The 21,056-nt window shown below is 41.5% G+C and overlaps 1 long non-coding RNA gene across 5 annotated transcripts in view; it reads left to right on the top strand.

Moving 5' to 3' along the window:
- LOC109444069 (uncharacterized) overlaps positions 1-18,467 on the top strand; it is a 217,153-nt gene extending 198,686 nt beyond the window's left edge. For 4 of the 5 annotated variants that reach the window (XR_012498380.2, XR_016018861.1, XR_012498379.2 and 1 more), the window contains one exon: positions 14,186-18,467. This is a non-coding gene — a long non-coding RNA (uncharacterized LOC109444069). The remainder of the gene's footprint in view (positions 1-14,185) is intronic. The other variant, XR_016018863.1, reaches the window with a different exon arrangement.
- Positions 18,468-21,056: the final 2,589 nt, after the last annotated feature.

Raw genomic sequence — 21,056 nt, 5'->3', positions numbered from 1 at the left:
TGAGATGACCATGGATCTGGCATGTTGGATAAACTGAGCGAAGCCCACTGGTGTGGGAGGGAATGTGGGAGGGAGGGCCAGCGTGGGCAGGTGCACACGGCCCAGATCACGCAGTTCCCCTTTCATCTTGTGCAAGATCTGCTTGCCCAGCGTGCGGGCCTGAGGACCATGTCAGCCTCCTCCTCCTGTTCTTGCCAGGTGACGTGGGCCAACACCAGACGAGCAGTCACCTGCTCAGACTCAGAGGGGACTCACCGGCCAGTCCTTTCCACGCTCTGCTGCAGAGGGCGGGCGTGTGCAGAGGGACTTGCTGACTTCTAATCTGGGGGAGACAGCTTCCTGGGGGAGCCCTTACAGCACAATCCCAGGCCAAGGGCTGCCGTATCGTTCCAGAATGTTATTTGGGGAGCTGACGTTCAGGGAAGGTGGGTAGATTGGCTAATCCCCCCGGTCAGCAGTCCTTCAAGCTCCTAATTGCTTACCAGAAATTCCCCTTGATGGGAACTGAATCAGCAGAAAGCATTCAAGAATTTCAGGCCATTCAAATAGCCAGCTCTTCATAAAACCCGAAGGAAAGCCCAGTCCCACTGCTGATCCAGCTGGCCGCCGAGGATTAAATAATTCTGAGAATGCAGAGCTACGGACAGAGGGCAGTGAAGGGTCTGTCTGGCTCACAGGCACGTGGAGAAAGCCATGCTTTTCCAGTCACACCCAGACCCTCCTGCTCTCAGGCCTGTGGCTCAAATCCAATAGTCGATGGCAGGTGAAGGGCACCTAAAACCCACCACGAGTGATGAGAAGCTAATAAACGCTGAGCAGCAGCTTCAGCTCTTCTCCTATGTTTTCTCATTATATGTATTTTAAAAATCACTCCATGAAATAAAATGTAGAGGTTTTTAAACAGCAATTTCACTACCCCAACGTTAATATTTTCCTCTTTATATACGGAGTTACTTCTAGTCTTTGCTCTGAAATGTTTTTTTAGTTACAGTCACGTGCACATGCTTGTGCTTTTAAATTTTACATTTTATCATGAACGCTTTCCCATATTCCTCCCAGCCCTTATAGCTAACAACATAATATCTGCATTATTATATTACCAAATGAATATACTGTAATTTATCGAAGCAATACCTTTCTTTCGGACATTTGAATGACTTTAGTATTTTACTATTGTGGATAACCTGCAATCAGTATATTCATGGATATAATTTTTTAAATCATTTGTTCATACATATGTGACCATCTCTCCTTTTCAACTGCCCGTTATTTTCCCTAGAGATATTTCTAAATGCAAGCAGTTTAGTGTGAAGCTGCCTTTTGCAGAAAAATTGTCTCTTCATAATGACTTGTGATGCTAAAGTCATCACAGACGTTGTTGTGGGAAACTTCCCATTTAGGCTCACCTGGATGTCATGTGCTTTTCCTTCATGGAAGAGAATTTGGAGCAGAAGGTCCTCTGCCCCATTTCTTGCAACAACTTTTCCCTCTTAGATCCACCGTTCTCCTTATGCAACTTCATAGAATGAAGAAGGCAGCCCATCGACTCTCTGGGGAGAGTAGAAAAGGGTCTGTCCTTAGAGAGCAATGGCCTGTCACCTGGAAAGGAGCTCTAACCCAGAGAAGAGTGAGACGTTCCATGCGAGTCGGAAGTGCTCCCAGCCAGCGCCGTGCAGCCTGGGGGCTCTGCCTTCCCTGGGAATATCCTACACTCACGCTTCCTTAATCTGCTGTCAGAGGCCTCCACCCCTTAGTGGGCTTCAGACAACGATGGGCAAATTTTCTTACTTCTAAATCTGTGTTTTACTCAACCTCGGCACCCACAAACAAAGGTTCCCAAACCAGAAGTATTCTCTTAATGGGGCTGCTCAGAGAAGAATTTTCCCTGAAGACTGTTTTTTTTTTTTTTTTCTTTTGAAGGAAAGTTTTAAAAAGGAGGTTCAGGGGAAGAAAGTTTCCCCTTTGACAATTCTGTTAAGATTGCCTAATCCTATTTCTAGCTCTCCTGTGCAGACGGAGCAAAAAGTTAGAACAGTGGCAACTTTGATGACTCTCAAGAATGACATTTCTGAGAATGACTTTTGTCAATCTTCCTCTAACTACCAATGGAGAATTCATGTCACTATAAAATAAAAAGGGCCAAAGAATTCACTTCTTTACTGTCAAATTGAGATTTGATGGAAGAAACAGCCAGGCAATTAATTATATTTAGGAACCATGCATCTTGCCTTTGAAGTTAAATGTATTTCCCAGTGGCTTTATATTGAGAACAGCTTTTATTAAATTCAATTACTTTTCCCTCTGGTCTGCTCCATAAAGGTGCACTCCTAGAGAAGGATGGCTCTTAACGGAATTATTTCCACTGGAAAAGATGATGATCGAGTGGGGTTGGTCACTAAAAAAACGGGTAGTCCTTTATAAGCAAAATAACAGATGATAGGGTGTGTTTCTGGTGGTCTTCAAGTTTCACCACTTTCTCATCAGCTAGCAAAACAAAGACGAGAAAACAATGGAAGGGTCTCCTTGCCTCTATCACCGCTGAACGTTTTACCCTTTCCCAGAAGGGACCAACTCAATGCATCTACCAACACTTGGACCGTAAGACTCCTCTCAAGATGCTCCCAGAGTTAGGGTTTATTGGCATGGAATAGAACAAAGAACAAATGGCTGGGAAAGATCATGGGAATGCAAGCCACCAATTGTAGACCTCTGGCCGTGTGAGACTTGGTCTTTTCTGTTACATGAACCTTATTTCTTCGTCCGACCAGCAGGGAGAATGAATCTTGCCCTCCCCACCCCACATGGCTGTTATGAGGATCAAAAGAGATGGTGAGATAATAAACAAGTGATAATCGCAAAGCATTGGCTGAATTGTTAAGAATAATTTATGAACTAGCAAACTTCTGTTTCAATGTCATTTAAAATAAACTGTGGTTTGTTGAATAATTTTCTTTTTCCAAGTGTGCTCAGTGGTATGTTAGTATTTACAAAGAATGATTTTTCTCTCCCTAAGCCGCACAAGCAAAGATATTTTTAAAACCTAATATATTATTTGGTTAGCAAGTGACTGCAAAAGTTGACTGCGTCATTGGCCAATCAGGTGGCAGCTCCCCATGGGGCATTTTGTAACCAAAAGTATAATGTATTTCTGTAATAAAATGACCAATTTTACAAGTCCCGGGCATTGCTTAAAAAAAAATGGTTGTATTAGGATCAAAAGCTTCAGTGCCACCTGGGACCAATAAGTGGTCTGTTTCCTTCAGAAACATCACCTACTTTAGCCCCAATCTTATAGTTCTGGCTTAAGAAATTAAGAAGCATGAAAAACAAGGCAATTCCAAAGGGCTTATAGAAGAATTATGTAGGTAAAATTCAATATTATGGGTAGGTAATTTTCCTCCCAGTTTGCTACAGAAAGGAGCCAAGGTTACAGTTAAAATCAATGTGCCTTCCACCAGCAACACACTTTCAAAAGCTCAACAGCAAAATCTTCAAGAAGTGGCCTGCCTCTGTGGCCTGGCTAAATGCCACCAAATTTGGCTCTTCAGCCCTGCTGTCCTCCCTCATTTTTCATCGTTAATACTGTTGGGGACATGAGTTCCAAGCAGTGTCAGTTTCATCAGACATGTCACTACCGCTGCTTAGGAAAAACCTCCCTAATGACAGAAGGTCATTACGCTGCCACATCGGGACTTCCAAGTGGTTGGAACATACCTTCTGGCACTTTCTTTGGGTACACTGGACTCAGTTGTTCAGTTGGCTTTAAAAGAAATGAAAGACGTAAACATCCAGACGTGTGACATCACAGCACAGCAGTGAAATCACTGAATAGTTCTATGTATGGTGTAGACAGTGGGATCAAGGAGATGCCTCTGTGCTTAATGAAACTTAGTTATGACCAACATGGAAGGAAAGGCAGCAACACCGGTGCCAGGTACATTTGTCATTATTACCAAGCGGTTATGCGGATTGTCTACTATGTACAATGAGTTTATCTAGGAGGTGGGGGAAAGACACTAAAAGTTTGCTGGCTGTGAGCTGCGTGAGGCAAAGACCATACCTGTTCTGTTAACTTATTTATCCACAGGGAGACGCATAGGGCCCAATATATATTTCCCACCCATCGTATTGAATTTTACCTAATGCTTCTACAAGCCCTTTGGAATTGCCTTGTGTTTTCGTGTTTAATTTCTTAAGCCACATTGTTCAATAAATGCTTTGCCAATAAAAGAATGAACAAATTACTGATGTTTAAGATGTTAGGGGTAGGCCTCCAGCAAGACGATGGAATAAGTACAGATGTCTAACCACTCCCTCCCAACTCCAATCTTCAAACAATAGGCACAAAGGTTAACCCGCTTCTGGAAACTACCAAGGGTGTGTGCCTGTACCAAACATTTCAAGGTCTCTTTCACATAGGGACAACTAATGAGACTGGACTGAAGGTGAAAGAAAAGCCTAACCTCTAACTCCTTCTTGTGAGAAAGTAGCATGACCAGGAAGGACTTTGATGAGCCTTACTATGTCCCTGTTGACATTCCCCAGTTTAGAGGTCGAGGACTCATCTTGGGGTCAAAATCCTGAGAGGCCAGTCCAGCGGGGTTCCTTCAAGGGCAGCAAACCCAACAAAAAGGCTAACAGCTGAGGCCACTCCCAGGAGGCTGCTGGGTTGGAGGACAGCATCGTCGGTAGAATCGGACCAAATTCCTCTAATTCAGATTTACTGCAAGAAAACTTCAGAAAATTCCTTATTAATGAAGATTCAAGAGGACACTGAATCTAGAAAACAAAACACCAATCATTAGTAACAAGCAAAGTTCAGGAAAGAGCACAGTGACGTTTAAAAACATAGTTGCTACATGACGAAACTCTGATAGAATCACGAACAGTAAACTCAGTAGTTGAAGAATTCAGATTAGCCACACAGGATTAAAACTTGAGAAGTTCTACCAGAAGCCAAAAGAAAATCTTAGACTAGCTTGATTTCGTTTCTGCGATTGCAAATAAAAGATTCATAGCAAAGTCACGTACCAAAACAAAAAACAAACAAACAAAAAACTATTACTATATAAACCTTATTCTTTTTCACTCTACATGACTGCACATTTCCTCATCTGCAGGGTCAGATTATTCCAGAAGCTGACAGTCTTTTCCTCTTGGGTCTCAAGGTAAATTTCACTTTTTGTCATTTTAGAATTTTAGGGAAAGAAGAACTGGGGAAAACCAGACCACCACCATTTGAAACCCTACCGAGTGCCCTGGCCCTGGGGAATAGGCCCAGTCGTCTTTGGGGCAACAGCCCGTCTTTACGTTCCTCCAACTTAGTCTCCATTCCTCCTGCCTCCCATCCACTGTGTCCCCCACATACTAGCAGCTAACATTTACCAAGGCTAAGTACATATCATGCAGTCTTCTAAGTGTTTCACGTACGTTAACTCATTTAATTCTTATAACCGATTATTCCATTTTAAAGATGAGAAAACTGAGGTGCTGAGAAACTCAGTGACTGTTCAAGGCCACCCAGCTAGTAAGCATCAGGTAAGGGTTCACATCCAGGCAGTCCGGCTCCGGAATCCATGTTGTTAACCATTATGTGGACTTCTCCATCATTCAAAACGATTACGGCTCATCCCTTTCACTCAACTGTTGGGGGCTAACAAATTTAGTAACTTCCCTCAGTAATATAATTAATGATAAAGGAAGATAACAGGGACCAGTCATCATGGGACACAAACTATATGCTAGGCGCTAGGCTGAACTGTAAAGGTGCTCATATCATAAATTATTGTAGGAGAAATGAGGCTTAGAAAACTTAAGTAATGAGTTCAAGGTCACTCACCAAGCGAGGGGGCAAGCCTGGGCTTGAACCCAGGTCTCTGTGGCTGGAAGCCATAACCTTGGTTGTTCGTTGGCCTGTGGAAGGTTGCACTTTACCCCCTTGGTCAGGCTTAGGTCTCAGGAAGCCTTTCATTATCCACAACCCTAGGGGTTCATGACACCAGGTCAGGGGTGCTGGGTGCTCAACATGTCCCCAAACGGACGATCAAATAGCTGGTTTCTTTGAAGTCCCGTGTGCAGATGACACCGCAAGACAGGACTGGCTCGATGCTGAGCTAGGTACTCGAAGGCTATGGTAAACCGGCTTTACTGGAGACAGAAAGCATCCACCCCGTATACAGTGTGAGACTAAGACGTCACACGTCGCTCAGGTCACAAACCAATGGAGCCCCAGCAAGATGCCAAGTGAGGAGCATTTGGGGTTCAGGTATCATCTGGACACCTTCGGGCTATAAAAATTAAATAGCAGTATGAAGGAGGCGCCATGTCACATGAGGTAACATGGCGGCGGAGGGGGGGCTGTTTGTGATCGTGAAGCTCAGTGCACGTTTCAGTCGTGGGGGTCACTGGATGTGTCACGGTCGGCATAACCTTAATCTTCTGATCCTGAACTCTTGACCATCTCACCCCACCCATCTCACCCCACAGGGGAGACTTTCTCCTGTCTCCCCCGTCTCAGGAATGGGCCTACTGTCTACCCAGGTCCTCCACTCAAAAACTGTTTATTCTTGATGTCTCCCTTTTCTCCCTCACTGCTTTCTACGTCCAATACATGAGCAAATACGGTCAATTCCACCTGCAAAATATATCAGATCCACCGACTCAACTCCACTTGCATCCAAACAGCTATCATCTTTTTCCCTCTGTGTCCCCCGGGCCCCCTGCAACCTCTTCTCCATGCTGCAGTCTGGATAATAATTTTAACACCTAAATTTCATCTATTACCCCCGTTCCATGCTTAAACTGCTTCAAAAGCTTTGCAATGTGTTTTGAATAAAACTTAACTTCCTTACCAGGGCATAGAGAGATCCGCATGATTTGGCCTCTGCCCTGGTCTCCAACTCAGTCAGGGACCCCCTTCCCAGTCCACTCCTCAAACGTGTCCAGCTCTCACTCTGCGGCCTTCACAGCTCAGGGTTCATTCCTTGGCTCATCCTTCAGAGCTCAGCTCAAATATCACCTCTTCAGAGAAGACTTCCCTGATTACCTGGGCTGCCAGATAAAATACAGGACACCTAGTTAAATTTGGATTTCAGATAAATAACAAATGCTTTTTTAATATAAGTCAGTCTCAAACATTGCATGGGATATACTTATGCCACAAAAAATGTATTCATTGTTTACCTGATATTTAAATTTAACTAAGCGTGCTGCATTTTATTTGCTAAATCTGACAACTCTATTAAGCACCCAACTAGTTTCCTGAGTTCCTCAGCCCCAGCACCTCGTTTCATCCATTCACTCACCACAATGTTAATGTATTGGTACATCAGCCTGTTAATATCTGTGTCCCCACCTAGACTTAAGTTCCTTAAGGACAGAGTTTGTGTTTATTTTATTCAGCTGTTTATAGTCACTCATTAGCACAGACCATGCAGGGCTCCTTATGCCCCAGCATATACTAGAAGCTCAATAAATATTGAACAAATGAATAAACTAGTATTATTTCAGCTGACGTGTTGTTGTTGTTGTTTTTAAACTTCTTCCCAGGTAATGTGGCAAGTTTTCACCTTACTGAAAATACACTTCACAGACCAAAGCAGTAGAGTATGTAATCGTAATCCATTTAGCTCAGTAATTAGACCTTAATGTGACTAAATTCAGCTGACGTGCACTGAAGAGATAAGGTGTTGAGTAATGCTAACACTTCTTTGACACCTTTCCAAATGATGAAACCACAGGGAAAAATAAAATAGGAGGAAGCAAGGATAAAGAGATGGATAAAAGAGAACCTGCAAGAGCAGAAGGTTCAGGTCAGAAGTTCAGGAGGAAAGAAACATAAAAACGGATGCCGATAAAATAGAAAACACAAGAGTAATCCCAGGCCAGGGGTATCAGGGAGAAGCTTAAGATACTGGGGCCAAAGCAAAGACTACAGAGAAAACTCTGGAAAAGCAAAAGGTCATAAGAAAAGCAAAAGTCAAATAAATAATAAAACCTGCCCTGCGGTCCTGATAAATGTACTTGTCACATCCAAAGGAAAGGTCAGCAAATGAAGATGCTAAAAGAGAGAGAAGATAATCTAGGCGAAGAGTTTTATTTTCAGAATTTGATTTGCTGGCTTATTTTTATTTTTTAAATTTTTTTATTTATTTTATTTCTAGATAATAGATTTTTAAAAAATTTATTGGGGTGACAATTGTTAGTAAAATTATATAGATTTCAGGTGTACAATTCTGTATTACATCCTCTATAAATCCCATTGTGTGCTCACCACCCAGAGTCAGTTCTCCTTCCATCACCATATATTTGATCCCCCTTATCCTCATCTCCCACCCCCCACCCTCCTTACCCTCTGGTAACCACTAAACTATTGTCTGTGTCTATTAGTTTTTGTTTCTCATTTGTTTGTCTTGTTCTTTTGTGGTTTTTGGTTTATATACCACATATCAGTGAAATCATATGGTTCTCTACTTTTTCTGTCTGACATTTCGCTTAGCATTATACTCTCAAGATCCATCCATGTTGTCATAAATGTTCCTATATCATCTTTTCTTACCACAGAATAGTATTCCATTGTTTATATATACCACAACTTCTTTATCCATTCATCTATCGAGGGACATTTTGGTTGTTTCCATGTCTTGGCCACCGTAAACAAAGCTGCAATGAACATTGGAGGACACGTGTCTTTATGTATAAATATTTTCAGATTTTTTGGGTAGATACCCAGGAGAGGGATTGCTGGGTCATATGGTAATTCTATTCGTAATTTTTTGAGGAACCTCCACACTGCCTTCCATAGCGGCTGCACCAGTCTGCATTCCCACCAACAGTGTATGAGGGTTCCTTTTTCTCCACAGCCTCTCCAACACTTGTTACTATTTGTCTTGTTGATGATCGCCATTCTGACTGGGGTGAGGTGATATCTCATTGTGGTTTTCATTTGCATTTCTCTGATGATTAGTGATGTTGAGCATTTTTTCATATGTCTATTTGCCATTTGTATGTCCTCTTTGGAGAAATGTCTCTTCAGGTCCTCTGCCCATTTTTCAATTGGGTTGTTTGTTTTTTTGTTGTTGAGTTTCATGAGTTCCTTGTATATTTTGGATATTAGCCCCTTATCAGAGGCACTGTTTGCAAAAATCCTCCCATTCAGTTGGTTGCCTCTTTATTTTGTCGATGGTTTCTTTTGCTGAGCAGAAGCTTTTAAGTTTCATATAGTCCCATTTGTTTATTTTAGCTTCTACTTCCATTGCCTTTGGAGTCAAATTCATAAAATGCTCTTTGAACCCAAGGTCCATAAGTTTAGTACCTATGCTTTCTTCTATGCAGTTTATTGTGTCAGGTCTTATGCTTAAGTCTTTGATCCATTTTGAATTAATTTTGGTACATGGTGACAAATAGCAGTCCAGTTTCATTCTTTTGCACGTGGCTATCCAATTCTCCCAGCACCATTTATTGAAGAGGCTGTCTTTCCTCCATTGTATGTTTTTAGCTTCTTTGTCAAAAATTATCTGTCCATATTTATGTGGTTTTATTTCTGCATTCTCAATTCTATTCCATTGGTCTATGTGTCTGTTTTTCTGCCAATACCATGCTGTTTTGATTATTGTAGCCCTGTAGTACAAGCTAAAGTCAGGGAGTGTGATACCACCAGTATTGTTCTTTTTTCTTAAGATTGCTTTGGCTATTCGGGGTCTTTTGCGGTTCCAAACAAATCTGATGATTTTTTTGTTCTATTTCTTTAAAAACTGCCATTGGGATTTTGATGGGGATTGCATTAAATCTGTATATTGCTTTGGGTAATATGGCCATTTTAACTATGTTGATTCTTCCAATCCATGAGCATGGAATGTCTTTCCATTTCTTTGTGTCTTCTTCAATTTCTTTTAAAAATGTCTTGTAGTTTTCAGCATTTAGGTCTTTCACATCCTTGGTTAAGTTTATTCCTAGGTATCTTATTCTTTTTGCTGCAATTGCAAAATGAATTGTTTTTTGTATTTCTTTTTCTGAGATTTCATTGTTAGTATATAGGAATGCAATGGACTTTTGTACATTTATTTTATAGCCAGTAACTCTCCTGTATTCGTTGATTGTTTCTAATAGCTTTTTGGTGGAGTCTTTAGGGTTTTCTATATATAGTATCATGTCATCTGCAAAGAGTGATAATTTAACTTCTTCATTCCCAATTTGGATGCCTTTTATTTCTTTCTCTTGCCTGATTGCTCTGGCGAGGACTTCCAACACTATGTCGAAAAGCAGAGGTGATAGGGGACAGCCCTGTCGTGTTCCTGAACGTAGAGCAAAGGGCTTAAGTTTTTCACCATTAATTAGGAGATTAGCTGAGGGCTTGTCATATATGGCCTTTATTATGTTAAGGTATTTTCCTTCTATACCTATTTTATTAAGTGTTTTAATCATAAATGGATGTTGTATCTTGTCAAATGCTTTTTCTGCATCAGTTGATATAATCATATGATTTTTGCCCTTTGTTTTGTTTATGTGATGTATCACATTGATGGATTTGTGGATGTTGAACCATCCTTGTGCCCCAGGGATGAACCCCACTTAGTCGTGATGAATAATCTTTTTAATGCACTGTTGTATTCGATTTGCTAGAATTTTATTTAGGATTTTTGCATCGGTATTCATCAGAGATATTGGTCTGTAGTTTTCTTTTTTTGTGTTGTCCTTACCAGGTTTTGGTATCAGGGTAATGTTGGTCTCATAAAATGAGTTAGGGAGTACTGTCTCTTCTTCAATTTTTTGGAAGAGTTTGAGCAGGATTGGTATTAGATCCTCTTTGAAGGTTTGGTAGAATTCACTAATGAAGCCATCTGGTCCCGGACTTTTGCTTTTGGGAAGGGTTTGGATGACTGATTCAATTTCGTTACTGGTGATCCGTCTGTTTAGATTTTCCAGTTCTTCATGGTTCAGCCTTGGAAGGCTATATTTTTCTAAGAACTTGTCCATTTCTTCTAGGTTGTTGAATTTGGTGGCATATAGTCCTTCATAGTTTTCTTGGATGATCCTTTGTATTTCTGTGGTGTCCATGTAACTTCCCCTTTTTCATTTCTGATTTTATTAATTAGTGTCTTCTCTCTTTTAATCTTAGTGAGTCTAGCCAAGGGTTTGTCAATTTTGTTAATCTTTTCAAAGAACCAGCTCTTTGTTACATTAATTTTTTCGATTGTCTTTTTGTTCTCTATTTCATTTAGTTCTGCTCTGATTTTTGTTATTTCCTTTCTTCTGCTGACCTTGGGTTTCACTTGTTCTTCTTTTTCTAGTTCTTTAAGGTGTAACATGAGGTTATTTATTTGGGATTTTTTTTTTGTTTCTTGAGATAGGCCTGTAATGATATAAATTTCCCTCTTAAAACTGCTTTCGCTGCATCCCACTAATTTTGGTAGGATGTATTTTCATTCTCATTTGTTTCTATATATCTTTTGATCTCTCCTCTAATTTCTTCTTTGACCCAGTTGTTCTTTAAAAGTATGTTGTTTAATCTCCATGTATTTGTGTTTTTTCCTGCTTTCTTTTTGCAGTTGATATCCAATTTCAAAGCCTTGTGATCAGAGAATATGCTTGGTATGATTTCAATCTTCTTAAATTTGCTGAGGCTGATTTTATGTCCCAATATATGGTCTATCCTTGAGAATGTTCCATGTACACTAGAAAAGAATGTATAGTCTGATGTTTTAGGATGAAGTGCTCTATATATGTCAATTATGTCCATTTCATCTAATGTGTCATTTAGGGCTGCTATTTTGTTATTTATTTTCTGTTTGGATGATCTATCCATAGCTGTCAATGATGTATTTAAGTCCCCTAGTATAATTGTGTTTTGGTCAATTTCTCCCTTTAGTTCTGTTAGTAGTTGCTTGGTATATTTCGGTGCTCCCTGATTGGGGGCATAAATATTGATGACTGTTATGTCTTCTTGTTGTATAGTGCCCTTTACCATTATGAAATGTCCATCTTTGTCTCTTGTTATCTTTTTCACCCTGAAGTCTGTTTCATCTGATATCATTATGGCTACACCTGATTTTCCCTGGGTACCATTTGCTTGGAGTGTCAATTTCCACCTTTTCACTTTGAGTCTATGCTTGTCCTTGTAGCTGAGATGTGTCTCTGCTGGCTTATTTTTAAAAGAAGGTGAGCACAGATGTTCAATGATATCCATTTCCCAGGAGTGGCTGGTGCCCATTTGCATATCCTGAAATAAAAAGAAAGAAACTTGCTAAATTTCTGGCCTATTTAACTGTAGCTTTTAACACAGAGCAAAAGACATGCTCTCATTGAGTAGCGATGGCCTGGAATTGATGCATCAGGTACTTGGAAATTTGTTTTTGAAATGTTCTTACCATTCTCTGATGGATGTGGGTGTTTCTGTGATCCAGAGGGGCTCCCCGGAAGCCCATGCAGGGCTCTAGTGGATGTGCTTTTACGATTTCTCTCTAGGAAGGAACTTGCCCAGGTCACCTGGAAGGGAGGTTTCATTGTAAAATGTGGTGCAAAGAAAAGGTTTGTGTGGGGACAGAGCCAGGAGTGCAGTTTCCAGGCTCTTGGCCTCACGTGGAAAGGTGCTGGCTCAGGTAGTAAATGGCCATCAACTGTAATTGAATGGCCATCAGCTGTGGCTAGTTGGCTATCAGCTGTAACCAGTGAGCCATTGGCCACTTATAACTGTCATGGCTATGCTAGCATCAAATGGGGAGCTAACAAGAAGATGGTGGCTGAGCTAGCAAGAGTGGATTGCAGTTAGCACGGTGGATTGCAGCTAGCAAGTGGGGTTGGTTGTCAGAGAGAAGTGAACGGCAGGTTGCGGATCGTGTGGCTCCTGCTTCCTGTGTCTCCAACCCAGCCACCAGCGAGAAAATAGTGGCATGACTCCCCTACCTATGGCTCCATGGGTGTTCCTTTTTGGCCTCACCATTTCCTGCGTTCTTGTGTGGGGAGCGGTACCAGAGACCCCGCATGCTTCCCTGCATGACCGTTTGTCAGGCTTTTTTCTGCCATGGAGCCCGGCACATGCTGTCCCGTCTGCCCTTCCCCATCGCTGCGTGTTCCCACCCTCCGGACTCCACGCAGAGGTCACCACCTCAGGGAGACCCTTCCTGACTCCTCGTACATTCCCTGACTTGACCCATACAAAGAAAGAGGTCCCTTCTTTTTCTTCCCAACTTACAACTTGTAATCGTGTACCAAGTAGTCTGATTGTGTGTGTTCGATGTCAGCCCCTGCGTCCTCTGGACTGGAAGCCCCGTGATGATGAAGTCTGTCCTCCCATCTTCACCGCTGGCTCCTCAGAGGCCCACAGCATGCCTGGGGCACACAGTGGGCCGAGAGACATTTGCTTCACAAGTAACTGCAAAGTCCTACAAGTGGCTTTCCTCTCAGATGTATGGCTGGCTCCATGAAGCATTAATAAGGCTGACAACGCAAAGTAGCTTTCAACAGAAAATGTTAAGGTTAAATATATAATAAAGTTCATTACAAATTCACTCTGAAGAACAAATTCATCAAGGGCTTCCTATCAGGGATCCATGACAACACCTGAGGCAACCATTTTGTACTTGTTTGTGATGTACCTGTAATAACGCTACAGCATTATCAAGAGAAATGTACATACTGCGTGGGCCAAACACAATATAACATTTTCATGTACTGATTTGGTGCCCCCTACCTTGCAATCCGTGTGTGTGTGTGTGTGTGTGTGTGTGTGTGTGATATTTGGGGGAGGGAAGGCACTTGAAATGCAGAGATTTGAGTTCATCATATTCAGTTCATAAAGCACTGTTATTTCATACACTGTCGTTCTACACATGGCCCTCTTTTTCCTATTTTTTAATTATATCATTTATTTATCCCTCATTCTCTGTTCCTACCACTCACCCTACTGTATGCAACTACTTCCGTTGACTGGTGTCTTTTGTTTCTATGTATTCTTGTAAAATGCATCCTGTTGTGTTGTGTTCAAGTATTGTTAATTTACACACATGGTGTTGTCATGTAGATCTGTTTCTGTTTCTTGCTTTCTGTTTTGGTTAGAGCTATGTTTTCTCAAGTCAATCTGTCTTACTGTGTAGATGTCTATTCTGTTACTTCCAACTGGTGTATACCAGTAGCATCTATGGATTGCCCTCGCCATGTTTACCTGCCAACACTGCCCTGTTGCTTCCAGGACCAACGATGAAAAACAATACTACAGTGAACATCCTGGTACCAGTCCTTTGGGAGCCTGTATGAACATCTGCTTGGGATGTACCTTGAAAGGCAGAATTGGAGTCGTAAGGTACGTGCACTTACACGCGTAGCCTTTCGGTCTCACCAGGAGTGTAGGAAGATGCCCGTATTCCTACATCCCCACCGACACTTGGCATCGTCCAACTTTCCTCCCAGCCTAATGCAAAGTGATACTTCATTGCTCTAATGGTATCCAGTGAGCAATTCGAGAATTAACACAATCATTTTTCTTGGAAACCTCAAAAGACTTTAAAAACTCTGTGTTTATCCTCAGACCAGGGAGGTAGGTGATTCTCCCCATTTTACAGTTGACTCATTACACACCATAGGACAAGACCAAAATCTTTGAGACTTATACATCCGAAATTCTGACTTCTACCTGTGGGCTGAGGACTGCCTTTTCAGCCATCGCATGCCTCCATTTATTCAGCTCAATAATCTAGTCACCAGAATATACTTCTTGGGTGGGAATAAGAAGACATACTTTCTACTGTAAGGTTTGTCAATTTCAAAAAAAAAAAAAAAAAGAAAGTTACATACATAGATCCAAAGCATAGTTTTCCAAGTGAATCTTTCCAAATGACTTTTTAAAAGAGAAAAAGCCCCAGTCCGAATTTGAGATGCAACAAACTCTGGACGAGAAGTTACTCTACTTTAATAAGAGAATGAATATGATTCCCTGGTCCAGTCTTGACTGGTGCTGCCTTGTCACTAGAGAAGTTATCTTCTTCCTTTTCAGTCTGGCATAATGTAATCCTTAGGTGCTTAAAAGTTTTGTTTCCCTGAAGAAGCAGGAGTGATTATCACGCACGATAAGCAAATTTGTCAGCATTAGTGCACCCAAGTTACTTCCATCAATCTGCAGGGAGATGTGCCTGCAGGCTGAAAAGACAGCGCTGACACAGGCTGCGGCTCTGGAGAGGGGATGGGGGTGTGCGGTGTATTTTGTTTTCCATTCTGACATCGCAAAAATATTATGGGCAATTTAATATTTGCTAAAATATCAAAAATCCCTTTAATTGAATAAATTTACTGAAAAGCTTCATAGATGTAAATGGTCTTACGAGTCATTTACTAGAAAAGATTGATTTCTTTAAGAGGATCCAGCTGTAACTTGCCTTGAGCGTTGCACAAATTCTTTAGGGGAAGTGATGACTTTTTTTCTTGTCAGTCTAGTTGAAAATGATACTCAGTAGTTCTATTTATCAGTGGAGAAAACTTGTTTAAACACATTCAGAATGCTGCTCTTGTTTTTATTGAATCTAATCCTTCTGTTTCTCTTGTTAAGAAGGTTTTAATATAAACACAACCGAATTTGTTCTTGTATGTGAGCTGTTAAAACCCAACAGTAATACAAAGAGGACCAAAATAGCTCTGCCGTCATTCATATTAGAAATGCAATGTTATTTATTTATACGACAGAGTGATAACACCCAAAGAGATCAAAAGAAGAGTGAGGGAGAACTCTGTTGACAATTTAAACTAATAAAATGGAATTTCTAAGCCTGGACTGCCCGTTGCTCAGGACAGGTACCAGCCTTAACCTTCTTTGTAAACCCAGTTCCTGGGAAGGAGTCTGGCTCCACAGAGGCGTTGGCTGACTTATTGGAATTGCAGTGGTCACAATAAATGACACCCTTTTCTTCCCAACCTGAGACACACGGAGAAGTCCGACCACTGGAGACAGTAATATCAGCTTTACTGAAGCTAAAACTCAATTAGAGGGAATGGCTGCATCGCGTATGTAGAGTGGGCTTCTTAATCCTTCATCTGGGAGTAGATGGAGCTGGCCCCTCGGTCAGGGGCAGCTCTGGCCCCCTACAGATGTGGGGCCTGCCACTGAGCTTACTGCATGACTGAGATGCCCCAGGGTGCATGCATCCTGTGGCCAGGCTGCCCCAAAGCCAAGGATGCACAGCTCCCTTCTGAAACCTGGCCATCAGGTGAGCCACACGCCCTCCTGCCGGGGGAGGAGACAGAGAGAAGCTGAAAGTATTTCCAATGCTTTCTCTTCTGGAAGCACCGTGGGAATTATTGCGTCTCTTTTGGAGACTTAGAGCCTTGGGAGTGAATATTTAGTAAAATGGGGGAGAACTGTGATTTTAAATATGTTTTATTATCTACAGGGCTTCACTAGGGCTAGAATTCTCAACTCTATTCTTATTGTGGTGACCAGAGAGTAACTGTTGGCAAAGACCCCTCCAACCAACTTTGAAATTCATATCATTGCTTCGATCCATGTTTCAATCTGCCTGCTATTTTTATTCAATCATATTATTGTCAAAAGGAATTACTTGATCAGACTTTTACTTACACGTTTGCATTTTTCTTCCGTTCGCCGACATGATTTGGTACACTCTTTTTGTGACCTGTTGCTGGGGCAACTCAGCAATTCTAAGCTTTAGGCAACTATTTGAATCGGGACACTGTTCTTTAACGACCTTAATTGGCTGGAAAGAAAAGTCCTTGTTATAAGTGCTTTCTATTCTGTTTTGGGTTTCAGAATTTCCGGATGTGTGACAAATATTAAACAAACGATCACTTTGATTTGGGGTTTCGGGCTCAGATCAAAGTCACCATCATCAAACACTGAGGGAGAGGTGATGAAACCAGGCATGGCTCTGTGGGGAGAATGCAGACTCGCAGGCATGGGCGTCCAGGGCTTCTGCAGAGGGGCTCCTCTGAGTCAGATCAAGAAGGAAGACACCTTGGTGTTGATGCTCTGCAGGTGTCTTCCCCGTGCTTGGGTCTTTGATTTCATGCAATTCGGTTTGCTTTATCCTCGCCCTGGGTTCAGGTCACGTTTGATGGCTCAAGACTGAGTTACTGGAATTATGAAAGACACGAAGACCTCGTCTCAATGTTTAAAAGGCACTTTCTAAAAAATACAAGGGAAGAAGGTAAAATCCCAGATCACTGTGCTTTACAGTCATGGAGTTTTAGCGCTGGGGGAGACTGCAGAGAGCCTATCTACCAACCCCCTAACCCACTTCCTCATTTTACAAAATGGGGAGACAAAGGCAAACAAGTGAAGGAACTGGAAAAAAATTACAAAGCTTGGCAATAATTAGGTCAGGACTAGAACTCGTTTTTCAGATTCTCCATTGATCTTTCCTAATCTCTGCTTCTCAAATGTTGGAAACATTAAGGAAGAATACCGAGTCAAGAGAAGGTAGTGTGAATGCTACCTAGTTACTAGATTCTGTGTATAGTTGAGTATAAGTGGCAAATAACATGTTCTAGCCCAAAGCATGACTGTCCCTTGGTTCCCACAATTTTCCAGCTTTCATTTCTTTTCTCAACACATTTTATACTATAGTCACTGGACAGTGACTGGACAGATCACAGCTCAAACCTGGTAAATCCAGCTAAGAATTGATCCATGAATTTGTTTTCTTGCTTGAGTGCACCCAGAACGTAAATCATTAAATTGGCATCCACTGTTTAAGATTTATTTGTTTTTGGTGTTATTTTGGGGGTCCTGGGGATTCCAGTGGAATTATAGGAAAGGTTTTGGCATTAAATTTCAAAGTGTGAAAGTGAAAAGGTCAAAACAAGGGTGAGAAGGGGCGGGAGGGCCCCCAGGAAGGAAGAGGGAAGGCACCCTGCCAGCCACACAGGCCCTGGGAAGTGAACACACACTGTGATGGGCCCTTGTTAGAGCAGACACAGGTGACTGAAAACACACCTCCGGGCACCCATGTTTAGAATCTAGGTCTGGAAAGGCCTGGGCAGTCGCAACTGAGCCTTCCTGGTTTCTGAAAAGGCCATCGGCGTTTACATCACAACTAAGAACTGGACACCTGGGGAAGCCACAGAGCAGCTTCGAGGAAAGGGGGGCAGGAGGGGCCAAAGATACTGACAAGAAACGCATGACAGCCCCAGAGGGGAAAAAGGAAGAAAAAAAACCCACCCAAAGAGGCCCAGGAAGAAAGACTCTGCCAGGTGGCACCACTTCAGTTTAATTAGACAAAGGCATGGGGGTGGGGTGAGGTCTGAAAGCAGAGACACCTGGGGAGCGAGAGCGATGAGGGTAGGGGGCAAAGGTTGAGCAAAACAAGCCGCCTGGGACCCTGACTGAAACACTCCGGCTAGAACAAGGTGTAAAGGAGGCAGGCCAAGAAGGCTGGCGGAAAGCAGCGCGCAGAAACGGCGGCAGTGGAGGGGCAGGCACCGCCCATTAGACTGCCTGCTGTTAGTCAAAAGAACTGGGAAAATGACAGGGACGTTACCAAGTGTCCTCAACTGGGAATAATATGGGATAAAGGTTAAATCAGGAGGGACGGCAGAAAGTAAAGGAGACTCAAGAGTCTTCTTCCTTCTTAAAGACTTCCTTTTTGCTATGTTCACAAATAGCGTTTTATAAGTCAAATCAGATTTTTCTCTCCATTTTTACTTTCGAAAGTTTCAAACTTATAGAAAAAGTCAAAGAACAATACACTCTACATCCACATACCCTTCACTTAGGTTTACAAATTAGTGTTTTGCTACATTTGCCTTAGCTTTCTAGCTATGTACTGTTTCCTGAGCCATTTTAAAATAAGTTGCAAACACCAAAATGCTTCCTTCTCTAATACTTCAACACGCACTTTCTAATAAGATCACTTTACTACCTACCCAGGAAAAGTTAACAATGTTATTTAATATATAGTTCATATTCAATTTTCCTCAAATATATTTTGACCTGTTTTGCAAATACAAATCCAAAATTTGTGCAATACATTTGGTTATGTCTCTCATTGGACTATCTTAACTTGGAGCAACATTTTTAAAAGTTTTCTTCATGACACTGAAGTTTTAAAGATAACTGACAAGAACACATCACACTCTAGATTTGCCTGATTGTTCTCTCATGATTCGATTCAAATGAAATATCCTTGCCAAGAATACTCCATAGGAGATAGTCTTTCCTAGGGCAGTAGCACACCTCACAGGTTTCCAGCTTCCCTACACGACAGAAAAAGTCCTCACCATTTCTTTACAAGCTACGTTGATGTCATGGTTTTCGACCAAAACATTTATGTTATGGTCGCAATTAGATCAATTCCTTAGTTGTTAAACACACACACAGTTATGAACTGAACACTGAATGTGGTGCTAAGATTCCAGGCAAGCAAAGCAACCTGGTAAAGAAACTGAATTCCAGAACTTAACGGTCCAACTCATACAGACATGTAAAGAGCAAGTCCTGGACTGAATTCTGTAGGAAGTTTACCCTGAGAAATATGATGGGCAGCGCCTCCTCCGTGCTTCTCCAGCAGAGGCAGCGTCGTGTCCACGGAGAGCCTGGGTCACAGGGACTCTGTGCGCTCATGGCAAGGGTCCCACGTGTTCTGGACGCCAGATGTGTGAGTGGGAAAGCCGACAGTTTTGAAAATGGACGAGCTTGACTCCTCTTCTTGGCCAGATGGTGAACCACTCTCGCTTCAGCAGGGCAGTGGTTTACTTGAGACTCTCTACATATTTTCCAAATGCAGACCCCCAAAGTATATAAAGAGTGGCTAGTCTAAAATCAGGTAATAGTCAAATATTCCTGAAATTGGTCAAAAGATGTATCTTATTTAATTCTCAAAATGGCTTCTGCACATGATGAAAAAACAGACCACAAGTTTATGAAAAGTTAATGTCTCCTCAGCAAATACTCAGTACTATTCTTCAGAAACCCCTACCCTCTCCTATATTCTTCTAAGAATGTTCCTGCAAATACACACACACCCATACATATTTTAATATGCAAATTACTGGGGCACTCTATACTTTTCTGTTGCCTTTTCCTTCTGCATGAACGCACCTTGGATATTTTGGCATATAAGCTTATATACAGATCTCATACTTTTTGTGTGCTGCATGATATTCCATTAGATACCAAAAACTGTTTGACTAGTCACCAATTTCCAGTTTTCTGTTATTATCAATAAAGTTGCAGTCATCAGCCTGGCAAGTGCATGTTTGTTGTATACGTTCCAAAATATTTGTAAGATAAATTCCTAGAGTAAAAACTGCTGGGTCAAAATGAGTACACAGTGAAGATATCAATAGATATTGTGCAATTGCTCTCCAAAGAGCTTGTGTCAAGTTACTGTCCAAATGGCCTACGAGAGCTCCCACGTCCCCTTCTCCTGGCAAGCCTGTGCTTTCACACCACCGAGCAATCCGACAGGTGAAACATGGTGTCTTCTTTGTTTTCTGCTAATTTTCATATGTTTAAAAGCTTTTTGAATTTCTTCTTCTGCCTGCTTGTCTTCTAGTATTTTCCTAATGGTTCATCTTTTTTCTTATGGGTGTGAGAGCTCTTCATAGCATAGAAAAATTAGACCTTGTCGGTCATTTGTGTTGTAATCTTTTCCCCATTTTGTCCTTTACCTCTTGACTTTGTTTACAGTATTTATTTGTAGGTCAAATGTTTTAAAAGTTTTTTCTGTAGTCAAATATAGCTTTTCCTTTCAGCATTTAGGTTTTGTGACTTGAATAGAGAGGCCTTCTCTGCTCTAATTATGAAGAAACAAAACAGAACAAAAACTCCCACATTTTTTGTGGATTTTATGTTTAACTTCTTAATCCATATAGAATTTATTTTGGTATGAAGAGATATGGATTGGAATTTCTATTTTTTCCAGATGTCATTCAGTTGCCCAAAGTCCATTTATTGATTGACCCATCTTTTCCCCATTGCTTTGATGTTTGTTTTTCATCTTTTAAAGATAATTATCCTCAATAAAAAGGCTAAATTAGACATCATTAGATCCTACGTATGAAAAATTTTCAGTTAGCTTATTCAATTTAGAAGATACTGAAAAAAAAATCCTTTT

This window comes from Rhinolophus sinicus, chromosome 15, assembly GCF_057876585.1.
Source record: "Rhinolophus sinicus isolate RSI-liver-muscle chromosome 15, RSI-T2T, whole genome shotgun sequence".
In the NCBI taxonomy this organism is placed as follows: Eukaryota; Metazoa; Chordata; class Mammalia; order Chiroptera; family Rhinolophidae; genus Rhinolophus; species Rhinolophus sinicus.
The sequence above is the reverse complement of the archived record's forward strand: the minus strand, read 5'-3'. Positions and strand labels throughout refer to the sequence as shown.